This window comes from Heterodontus francisci, chromosome 46 (genome assembly GCF_036365525.1).
Source record: "Heterodontus francisci isolate sHetFra1 chromosome 46, sHetFra1.hap1, whole genome shotgun sequence".
NCBI classification, from domain to species: Eukaryota; Metazoa; Chordata; class Chondrichthyes; order Heterodontiformes; family Heterodontidae; genus Heterodontus; species Heterodontus francisci.
The window spans coordinates 10,892,594-10,905,601 of record NC_090416.1 but is presented as its reverse complement, the minus strand read 5'-3'; the positions used below and the strand labels follow the sequence as shown (position 1 = coordinate 10,905,601).

The window sequence follows — 13,008 nt, the reverse complement described above, 5'->3', positions numbered from 1 at the left end:
TCCATTCCAACAGTGAGCACCTATCCCCGTAGGGCCGGGGCTGTGGAGAGAGAGAGAGAGAGAGAGGGGGAAGATCAGAGGAGGAATTAATGCTGGCAGCAATGAGTGACCAGTTTAAGCCTTTTTAATCAGTGCCTTCTGCAGGGATTCCGAGGGTGCAGTGGCCCTTCGAAATAAATGAAGGGCAAAGGTCGTGACCCCTCCCCCACTGACCTTCCCTTATCGCTGCCCTCAACTAATGAGTTTCAGGATCGGCTTTCAGGAGGTGGGGGACGCAGGGGTTGACCCCCTGGGGTCGGGCGTCACGGCTGGGTAAACAAGGCCTGCGACAATTCCAGCAGCCCGACACCGCATTAATGGGCCTTTCACACAACTTTGATGGGGTTGAACCGGGGTTATCAGTTAAAGGGACACTTCCCTCCACGTTTGGCAAGTTTTTAATCGTCCGTCCACCGCCCCCTCTTCCCACCCATCCAGCTGCACTTCACGTGCTATTGAACTACAGGAAGAATCACAGCCGCTTCCCACCGACATTCCCTTCCTCGCAATGCCCCCGCCCCCCCCCCCCCCAAAAAAAAAGAGACTTGCAATTCGACAGTGCCGTTCCCAACATCCGGACATCCCAACCCACTTCGCAGCGTGGTCACTGTTGTAACGTAGGAGACGCAGCAGCCAATCTGCGCACAGCAAGATCCCACAAACAGCATATGCGATAAATGACCAGATAATCAGTGATGTCGGTTGAGGGGAGGGATAATTGCTGGGCCGCAGGGCACCGGAGAGAACTCCCACCCCACCACCAATCTTCCAATAGTGGCCGAGGGATCTTTTACATCCACCTGAGAGGGCAGATGGGTCCTCGGTTTAACGTCTCATCCGAAAGACGGCACCTCCGACAGTACTGCACTCTCTAGACCCGCCCTCCTTTAAGAGGATCCCTAAAACCTACCTCTTCGACTAAGCTTTGCTCACCTGTTCTAAAGTGGCGCGGTGTCAAACCTGTGAAGCACCTTGGGACGTTTTCCTATGTTGAAGGTGCTATCTAAATGCAGGTTGTTCTTGTTTAAAAGGGAATTTTCTTGTACCACTATTTATCTCCCAAACAGCACCATCAAAAGAAGGGGATTAACTGGTCATTAATCTCACTTTGTTTGCTTGAGGCAACGAGCAGTTTATTTCATAAAGTGACACGTTGAAATATTCATGGGATGAGGCACTAAGTGAAGGCAAATCCATATCAAATGGTTTTCTTATGGAGGGTATTCCCTGTGACTATCATAATTAACACACTGTGTGTCACTGGCTATAACACTCCTGTATATAATATATAACACACCGTGTGTCACTGGCTACAACACTCCTGTATATAATATATAACACACCGTGTGTCACTGGCTATAACACTCCTGAATATAATATATAACACACCGTGTGTCACTGGCGATAACACTCCTGTATATAACATATAACACACCGTGTGTCACTGGCTCTAACACTCCTGTATATAATATATAACACACCGTGTGTCACTGGCTATAACACTCCTGTATATAATATATAACACACCGTGTGTCACTGGCTATAACACTCCTGTATATAATATATAACACACCGTGTGTCACTGGCTCTAACACTCCTGTATATAATATATAACACACCGTGTGTCACTGGCTATAACACTCCTGTATATAATATATAACACACCGTGTGTCACTGGCTCTAACACTCCTGTATATAATATATAACACACCGTGTGTCACTGGCTATAACACTCCTGTATATAACATATAACACACCGTGTGTCACTGGCTCTAACACTCCTGTATATAATATATAACACACCGTGTGTCACTGGCTCTAACACTCCTGTATATAATATATAACACACCGTGTGTCACTGGCTATAACACTCCTGTATATAATATATAACACACCGTGTGTCATTGGCTATAACACTCCTGTATATAATATATAACACACCGTGTGTCACTGGCTCTAACACTCCTGTATATAATATATAACACACCGTGTGTCACTGGCTCTAACACTCCTGCATATAATATATAACACACCGTGTGTCACTGGCTATAACACTCCTGTATATAATATATAACACACCGTGTGTCACTGGCTATAACACTCCTGTATATAATATATAACACACCGTGTGTCACTGGCTCTAACACTCCTGTATATAATATATAACACACTGTCCGTCACTGGCTATAACACTCCTGTATATAATATATAACACACCGTGTGTCACTGGCTCTAACACTCCTGTATATAATATATAACACACTGTCCGTCACTGGCTATAACACTCCTGTATATAATATATAACACACCGTGTGTCACTGGCTCTAACACTCCTGTATATAATATATAACACACCGTGTGTCACTGGCTATAACACTCCTGTATATAATATATAACACACCGTGTGTTACTGGCTATAACACTCCTGTATATAATATATAACACACCGTGTGTCAGTGGCTATAACACTCCTGTATATAATATATAACACACCGTGTGTCACTGGCTCTAACACTCCTGTATCTAATATATAACACACCGTGTGTCATTGGCTATAACACTCCTGTATATAATATATAACACACCGTGTGTCACTGGCTATAACACTCCTGTATATAATATATAACACACCGTGTGTCACTGGCTATAACACTCCTGTATATAATATATAACACACCGTGTGTCACTGGCTATAACACTCCTGTATATAATATATAACACACCGTGTGTCACTGGCTATAACACTCGTGTATATATTATATAACACACCGTGTGTCACTGGCTCTAACCCTCCTGCATATAATATATAACACACCGTGTGTCACTGGCTATAACACTCCTGTATATAATATATAACACACCGTGTGTCACTGGCTATAACACTCCTGTATATAATATATAACACACCGTGTGTCACTGGCTATAACACTCCTGTATATAATATATAACACACCGTGTGTCACTGGCTATAACACTCCTGTATATAATATATAACACACCGTGTGTCACTGGCTATAACACTCCTGTATATAATATATAACACACCGTGTGTCACTGGCTATAACACTCCTGTATATAATATATAACACACCGTGTGTCACTGGCTATAACACTCCTGTATATAATATATAACACACCGTGTGTCACTGGCTATAACACTCCTGTATATATTATATAACACACCGTGTGTCATTGGCTATCACACTCCTGTATATAATATATAACACACCGTGTGTCACTGGCTCTAACACTCCTGTATATAATATATAACACACCGTGTGTCACTGGCTCTAACCCTCCTGTATATAATATATAACACACCGTGTGTCACTGGCTATAACACTCCTGTATATAATATATAACACACCGTGTGTCACTGGCTATAACACTCCTGTATACAATATATAACACACCGTCTGTCACTGGCTATAACACTCCTGTATATAATATATAACACACCGTGTGTCACTGGCTATAACACTCCTGTATATAATATATAACACACCGTGTGTCACTGGCTATAACACTCCTGTATATATTATATTACACACCGTGTGTCACTGGCTATAACACTCCTGTATATAATATATAACACACCGTGTGTCACTGGCGATAACACTCCTGTATATAATATATAACACACCGTGTGTCACTGGCTATAACACTCCTGTATATATTATATAACACACCGTGTGTCACTGGTTATAACACTCCTGTATATATTATATTACACACCGTGTGTCATTGGCTATAACACTCCTGTATATAATATATAACACACCGTGTGTCACTGGCTCTAACACTCCTGTATATAATATATAACACACCGTGTGTCACTGGCTATAACACTCCTGTATATAATATATAACACACCGTGTGTCACTGGCTCTAACACTCCTGTATATAATATATAACACACCGTGTGTCACTGGCTCTAACACTCCTGCATATAATATATAACACACCGTGTGTCACTGGCTATAACACTCCTATATATAATATATAACACACCGTGTGTCACTGGCTATAACACTCCTGTATATAATATATAACACACCGTGTGTCACTGGCTCTAACACTCCTGTATATAATATATAACACACTGTCCGTCACTGGCTATAACACTCCTGTATATAATATATAACACACCGTGTGTCACTGGCTCTAACACTCCTGTATATAATATATAACACACTGTCCGTCACTGGCTATAACACTCCTGTATATAATATATAACACACCGTGTGTCACTGGCTCTAACACTCCTGTATATAATATATAACACACCGTGTGTCACTGGCTATAACACTCCTGTATATAATATATAACACACCGTGTGTCACTGGCTATAACACTCCTGTATATAATATATAACACACCGTGTGTCAGTGGCTATAACACTCCTGTATATAATATATAACACACCGTGTGTCACTGGCTCTAACACTCCTGTATCTAATATATAACACACCGTGTGTCATTGGCTATAACACTCCTGTATATAATATATAACACACCGTGTGTCACTGGCTATAACACTCCTGTATATAATATATAACACACCGTGTGTCACTGGCTATAACACTCCTGTATATAATATATAACACACCGTGTGTCACTGGCTATAACACTCCTGTATATAATATATAACACACCGTGTGTCACTGGCTATAACACTCCTGTATATAATATATAACACACCGTGTGTCATTGGCTATAACACTCCTGTATATAATATATAACACACCGTGTGTCACTGGCTCTAACACTCCTGTATATAATATATAACACACCGTGTGTCACTGGCTATAACACTCCTGTATATAACATATAACACACCGTGTGTCACTGGCTCTAACACTCCTGTATATAATATATAACACACCGTGTGTCACTGGCTCTAACACTCCTGTATATAATATATAACACACCGTGTGTCACTGGCTATAACACTCCTGTATATAATATATAACACACCGTGTGTCACTGGCTATAACACTCCTGTATATAATATATAACACACCGTGTGTCACTGGCTCTAACACTCCTGTATATAATATATAACACACCGTGTGTCACTGGCTCTAACACTCCTGCATATAATATATAACACACCGTGTGTCACTGGCTATAACACTCCTGTATATAATATATAACACACCGTGTGTCACTGGCTATAACACTCCTGTATATAATATATAACACACCGTGTGTCACTGGCTCTAACACTCCTGTATATAATATATAACACACTGTCCGTCACTGGCTATAACACTCCTGTATATAATATATAACACACCGTGTGTCACTGGCTCTAACACTCCTGTATATAATATATAACACACTGTCCGTCACTGGCTATAACACTCCTGTATATAATATATAACACACCGTGTGTCACTGGCTCTAACACTCCTGTATATAATATATAACACACCGTGTGTCACTGGCTCTAACACTCCTGCATATAATATATAACACACCGTCTGTCACTGGCTATAACACTCCTGTATATAATATATAACACACCGTGTGTCACTGGCTATAACACTCCTGTATATAATATATAACACACCGTGTGTCACTGGCTATAACACTCCTGTATATATTATATTACACACCGTGTGTCACTGGCTATAACACTCCTGTATATAATATATAACACACCGTGTGTCACTGGCGATAACACTCCTGTATATAATATATAACACACCGTGTGTCACTGGCTATAACACTCCTGTATATATTATATAACACACCGTGTGTCACTGGTTATAACACTCCTGTATATATTATATTACACACCGTGTGTCATTGGCTATAACACTCCTGTATATAATATATAACACACCGTGTGTCACTGGCTCTAACACTCCTGTATATAATATATAACACACCGTGTGTCACTGGCTATAACACTCCTGTATATAATATATAACACACCGTGTGTCACTGGCTCTAACACTCCTGTATATAATATATAACACACCGTGTGTCACTGGCTCTAACACTCCTGCATATAATATATAACACACCGTGTGTCACTGGCTATAACACTCCTATATATAATATATAACACACCGTGTGTCACTGGCTATAACACTCCTGTATATAATATATAACACACCGTGTGTCACTGGCTCTAACACTCCTGTATATAATATATAACACACTGTCCGTCACTGGCTATAACACTCCTGTATATAATATATAACACACCGTGTGTCACTGGCTCTAACACTCCTGTATATAATATATAACACACTGTCCGTCACTGGCTATAACACTCCTGTATATAATATATAACACACCGTGTGTCACTGGCTCTAACACTCCTGTATATAATATATAACACACCGTGTGTCACTGGCTATAACACTCCTGTATATAATATATAACACACCGTGTGTCACTGGCTATAACACTCCTGTATATAATATATAACACACCGTGTGTCAGTGGCTATAACACTCCTGTATATAATATATAACACACCGTGTGTCACTGGCTCTAACACTCCTGTATCTAATATATAACACACCGTGTGTCATTGGCTATAACACTCCTGTATATAATATATAACACACCGTGTGTCACTGGCTATAACACTCCTGTATATAATATATAACACACCGTGTGTCACTGGCTATAACACTCCTGTATATAATATATAACACACCGTGTGTCACTGGCTATAACACTCCTGTATATAATATATAACACACCGTGTGTCACTGGCTATAACACTCCTGTATATAATATATAACACACCGTGTGTCATTGGCTATAACACTCCTGTATATAATATATAACACACCGTGTGTCACTGGCTCTAACACTCCTGTATATAATATATAACACACCGTGTGTCACTGGCTATAACACTCCTGTATATAACATATAACACACCGTGTGTCACTGGCTCTAACACTCCTGTATATAATATATAACACACCGTGTGTCACTGGCTCTAACACTCCTGTATATAATATATAACACACCGTGTGTCACTGGCTATAACACTCCTGTATATAATATATAACACACCGTGTGTCACTGGCTATAACACTCCTGTATATAATATATAACACACCGTGTGTCACTGGCTCTAACACTCCTGTATATAATATATAACACACCGTGTGTCACTGGCTCTAACACTCCTGCATATAATATATAACACACCGTGTGTCACTGGCTATAACACTCCTGTATATAATATATAACACACCGTGTGTCACTGGCTATAACACTCCTGTATATAATATATAACACACCGTGTGTCACTGGCTCTAACACTCCTGTATATAATATATAACACACTGTCCGTCACTGGCTATAACACTCCTGTATATAATATATAACACACCGTGTGTCACTGGCTCTAACACTCCTGTATATAATATATAACACACTGTCCGTCACTGGCTATAACACTCCTGTATATAATATATAACACACCGTGTGTCACTGGCTCTAACACTCCTGTATATAATATATAACACACCGTGTGTCACTGGCTATAACACTCCTGTATATAATATATAACACACCGTGTGTTACTGGCTATAACACTCCTGTATATAATATATAACACACCGTGTGTCAGTGGCTATAACACTCCTGTATATAATATATAACACACCGTGTGTCACTGGCTCTAACACTCCTGTATCTAATATATAACACACCGTGTGTCATTGGCTATAACACTCCTGTATATAATATATAACACACCGTGTGTCACTGGCTATAACACTCCTGTATATAATATATAACACACCGTGTGTCACTGGCTATAACACTCCTGTATATAATATATAACACACCGTGTGTCACTGGCTATAACACTCCTGTATATAATATATAACACACCGTGTGTCACTGGCTATAACACTCCTGTATATATTATATAACACACCGTGTGTCACTGGCTCTAACCCTCCTGCATATAATATATAACACACCGTGTGTCACTGGCTATAACACTCCTGTATATAATATATAACACACCGTGTGTCACTGGCTATAACACTCCTGTATATAATATATAACACACCGTGTGTCACTGGCTATAACACTCCTGTATATAATATATAACACACCGTGTGTCACTGGCTATAACACTCCTGTATATAATATATAACACACCGTGTGTCACTGGCTATAACACTCCTGTATATAATATATAACACACCGTGTGTCACTGGCTATAACACTCCTGTATATAATATATAACACACCGTGTGTCACTGGCTATAACACTCCTGTATATAATATATAACACACCGTGTGTCACTGGCTATAACACTCCTGTATATATTATATAACACACCGTGTGTCATTGGCTATCACACTCCTGTATATAATATATAACACACCGTGTGTCACTGGCTCTAACACTCCTGTATATAATATATAACACACCGTGTGTCACTGGCTCTAACCCTCCTGTATATAATATATAACACACCGTGTGTCACTGGCTATAACACTCCTGTATATAATATATAACACACCGTGTGTCACTGGCTATAACACTCCTGTATACAATATATAACACACCGTCTGTCACTGGCTATAACACTCCTGTATATAATATATAACACACCGTGTGTCACTGGCTATAACACTCCTGTATATAATATATAACACACCGTGTGTCACTGGCTATAACACTCCTGTATATATTATATTACACACCGTGTGTCACTGGCTATAACACTCCTGTATATAATATATAACACACCGTGTGTCACTGGCGATAACACTCCTGTATATAATATATAACACACCGTGTGTCACTGGCTATAACACTCCTGTATATATTATATAACACACCGTGTGTCACTGGTTATAACACTCCTGTATATATTATATTACACACCGTGTGTCATTGGCTATAACACTCCTGTATATAATATATAACACACCGTGTGTCACTGGCTCTAACACTCCTGTATATAATATATAACACACCGTGTGTCACTGGCTATAACACTCCTGTATATAATATATAACACACCGTGTGTCACTGGCTCTAACACTCCTGTATATAATATATAACACACCGTGTGTCACTGGCTCTAACACTCCTGCATATAATATATAACACACCGTGTGTCACTGGCTATAACACTCCTATATATAATATATAACACACCGTGTGTCACTGGCTATAACACTCCTGTATATAATATATAACACACCGTGTGTCACTGGCTCTAACACTCCTGTATATAATATATAACACACTGTCCGTCACTGGCTATAACACTCCTGTATATAATATATAACACACCGTGTGTCACTGGCTCTAACACTCCTGTATATAATATATAACACACTGTCCGTCACTGGCTATAACACTCCTGTATATAATATATAACACACCGTGTGTCACTGGCTCTAACACTCCTGTATATAATATATAACACACCGTGTGTCACTGGCTATAACACTCCTGTATATAATATATAACACACCGTGTGTCACTGGCTATAACACTCCTGTATATAATATATAACACACCGTGTGTCAGTGGCTATAACACTCCTGTATATAATATATAACACACCGTGTGTCACTGGCTCTAACACTCCTGTATCTAATATATAACACACCGTGTGTCACTGGCTATAACACTCCTGTATATAATATATAACACACCGTGTGTCACTGGCTATAACACTCCTGTATATAATATATAACACACCGTGTGTCACTGGCTATAACACTCCTGTATATAATATATAACACACCGTGTGTCATTGGCTATAACACTCCTGTATATAATATATAACACACCGTGTGTCACTGGCTATAACACTCCTGTATATAATATATAACACACCGTGTGTCACTGGCTATAACACTCCTGTATATAATATATAACACACCGTGTGTCACTGGCTATAACACTCCTGTATATATTATATAACACACCGTGTGTCATTGGCTATAACACTCCTGTATATAATATATAACACACCGTGTGTCACTGGCTATAACACTCCTGTATATAATATATAACACACCGTGTGTCACTGGCTATAACACTCCTGTATATAATATATAACACACCGTGTGTCACTGGCTATAACACTCCTGTATATAATATATAACACACCGTGTGTCACTGGCTATAACACTCCTGTATATAATATATAACACACCGTGTGTCACTGGCTATAACACTCCTGTATATAATATATAACACACCGTGTGTCACTGGCTATAACACTCCTGTATATAATATATAACACACCGTGTGTCACTGGCTATAACACTCCTGTATATAATATATAACACACCGTGTGTCACTGGCTATAACACTCCTGTATATAATATATAACACACCGTGTGTCACTGGCTATAACACTCCTGTATATAATATATAACACACCGTGTGTCACTGGCTATAACACTCCTGTATATAATATATAACACACCGTGTGTCACTGGCTATAACACTCCTGTATATAATATATAACACACCGTGTGTCACTGGCTATAACACTCCTGTATATAATATATAACACACCGTGTGTCACTGGCTATAACACTCCTGTATATAATATATAACACACCGTGTGTCACTGGCTATAACACTCCTGTATATAATATATAACACACCGTGTGTCACTGGCTATAACACTCCTGTATATAATATATAACACACCGTGTGTCACTGGCTATAACACTCCTGTATATAATATATAACACACCGTGTGTCACTGGCTATAACACTCCTGTATATAATATATAACACACCGTGTGTCACTGGCTATAACACTCCTGTATATATTATATAACACACCGTGTGTCACTGGCTATAACACTCCTGTATATATTATATTACACACCGTGTGTCACTGGCTATAACACTCCTGTATATAATATATAACACACCGTGTGTCACTGGCGATAACACTCCTGTATATAATATATAACACACCGTGTGTCACTGGCTATAACACTCCTGTATATATTATATAACACACCGTGTGTCACTGGTTATAACACTCCTGTATATATTATATTACACACCGTGTGTCACTGGCTATAACACTCCTGTATATAATATATAACACACCGTGTGTCACTGGCTATAACACTCCTGTATATATTATATAACACACCGTGTGTCATTGGCTATAACACTCCTGTATATAATATATAACACACCGTGTGTCACTGGCTCTAACACTCCTGTATATAATATATAACACACCGTGTGTCACTGGCTATAACACTCCTGTATATAATATATAACACACCGTGTGTCACTGGCTATAACACTCCTGTATATAATATATAACACACCGTGTGTCACTGGCTATAACACTCCTGTATATAATATATAACACACCGTGTGTCACTGGCTATAACACTCCTGTATATAATATATAACACACCGTGTGTCACTGGCTATAACACTCCTGTATATAATATATAACACACCGTGTGTCACTGGCTATAACACTCCTGTATATAATATATAACACACCGTGTGTCACTGGCTATAACACTCCTGTATATAATATATAACACACCGTGTGTCACTGGCTATAACACTCCTGTATATAATATATAACACACCGTGTGTCACTGGCTATAACACTCCTGTATATAATATATAACACACCGTGTGTCACTGGCTATAACACTCCTGTATATAATATATAACACACCGTGTGTCACTGGCTATAACACTCCTGTATATAATATATAACACACCGTGTGTCACTGGCTATAACACTCCTGTATATAATATAACACACCGTGTGTCACTGGCTATAACACTCCTGTATATAATATATAACACACCGTGTGTCACTGGCTATAACACTCCTGTATATAATATATAACACACCGTGTGTCACTGGCTATAACACTCCTGTATATAATATATAACACACCGTGTGTCACTGGCTATAACACTCCTGTATATAATATATAACACACCGTGTGTCACTGGCTATAACACTCCTGTATATAATATATAACACACCGTGTGTCACTGGCTATAACACTCCTGTATATATTATATAACACACCGTGTGTCACTGGCTATAACACTCCTGTATATATTATATTACACACCGTGTGTCACTGGCTATAACACTCCTGTATATAATATATAACACACCGTGTGTCACTGGCGATAACACTCCTGTATATAATATATAACACACCGTGTGTCACTGGCTATAACACTCCTGTATATATTATATAACACACCGTGTGTCACTGGTTATAACACTCCTGTATATATTATATTACACACCGTGTGTCATTGGCTATAACACTCCTGTATATAATATATAACACACCGTGTGTCACTGGCTATAACACTCCTGTATATAATATATAACACACCGTGTGTCACTGGCTATAACACTCCTGTATATATTATATTACACACCGTGTGTCACTGGCTATAACACTCCTGTATATGTTATATTACACACCGTGTGTCATTGGCTATAACACTCCTGCATATAATATATAACACACCGTGTGTCACTGGCTATAACACTCCTGTATATAATATATAACACACCGTGTGTCACTGGCTATAACACTCCTGTATATAATATATAACACACCGTGTGTCACTGGCTATAACACTCCTGTATATATTATATAACACACCGTGTGTCACTGGCTCTAACCCTCCTGCATATAATATATAACACACCGTGTGTCACTGGCTATAACACTCCTGTATATAATATATAACACACCGTGTGTCACTGGCTATAACACTCCTGTATATAATATATAACACACCGTGTGTCACTGGCTATAACACTCCTGTATATAATATATAACACACCGTGTGTCACTGGCTATAACACTCCTGTATATAATATATAACACACCGTGTGTCACTGGCTATAACACACCTGTATATAATATATAACACACCGTGTGTCACTGGCTATAACACTCCTGTATATATTA

The 13,008-nt window shown here is 38.9% G+C and overlaps 2 protein-coding genes across 6 annotated transcripts in view; one reads left to right on the top strand and one right to left on the bottom strand.

Moving 5' to 3' along the window:
• Nucleotides 1–13,008, top strand: part of LOC137356817 (tripartite motif-containing protein 46-like) — a 113,662-nt gene that overhangs the window by 35,425 nt on the left and 65,229 nt on the right. The gene's annotated exons all lie outside the window — the stretch shown is intronic.
• dpm3 (dolichyl-phosphate mannosyltransferase subunit 3, regulatory) overlaps nucleotides 1–13,008 on the bottom strand; it is a 68,857-nt gene that overhangs the window by 41,564 nt on the left and 14,285 nt on the right. The window lies entirely within an intron of this gene.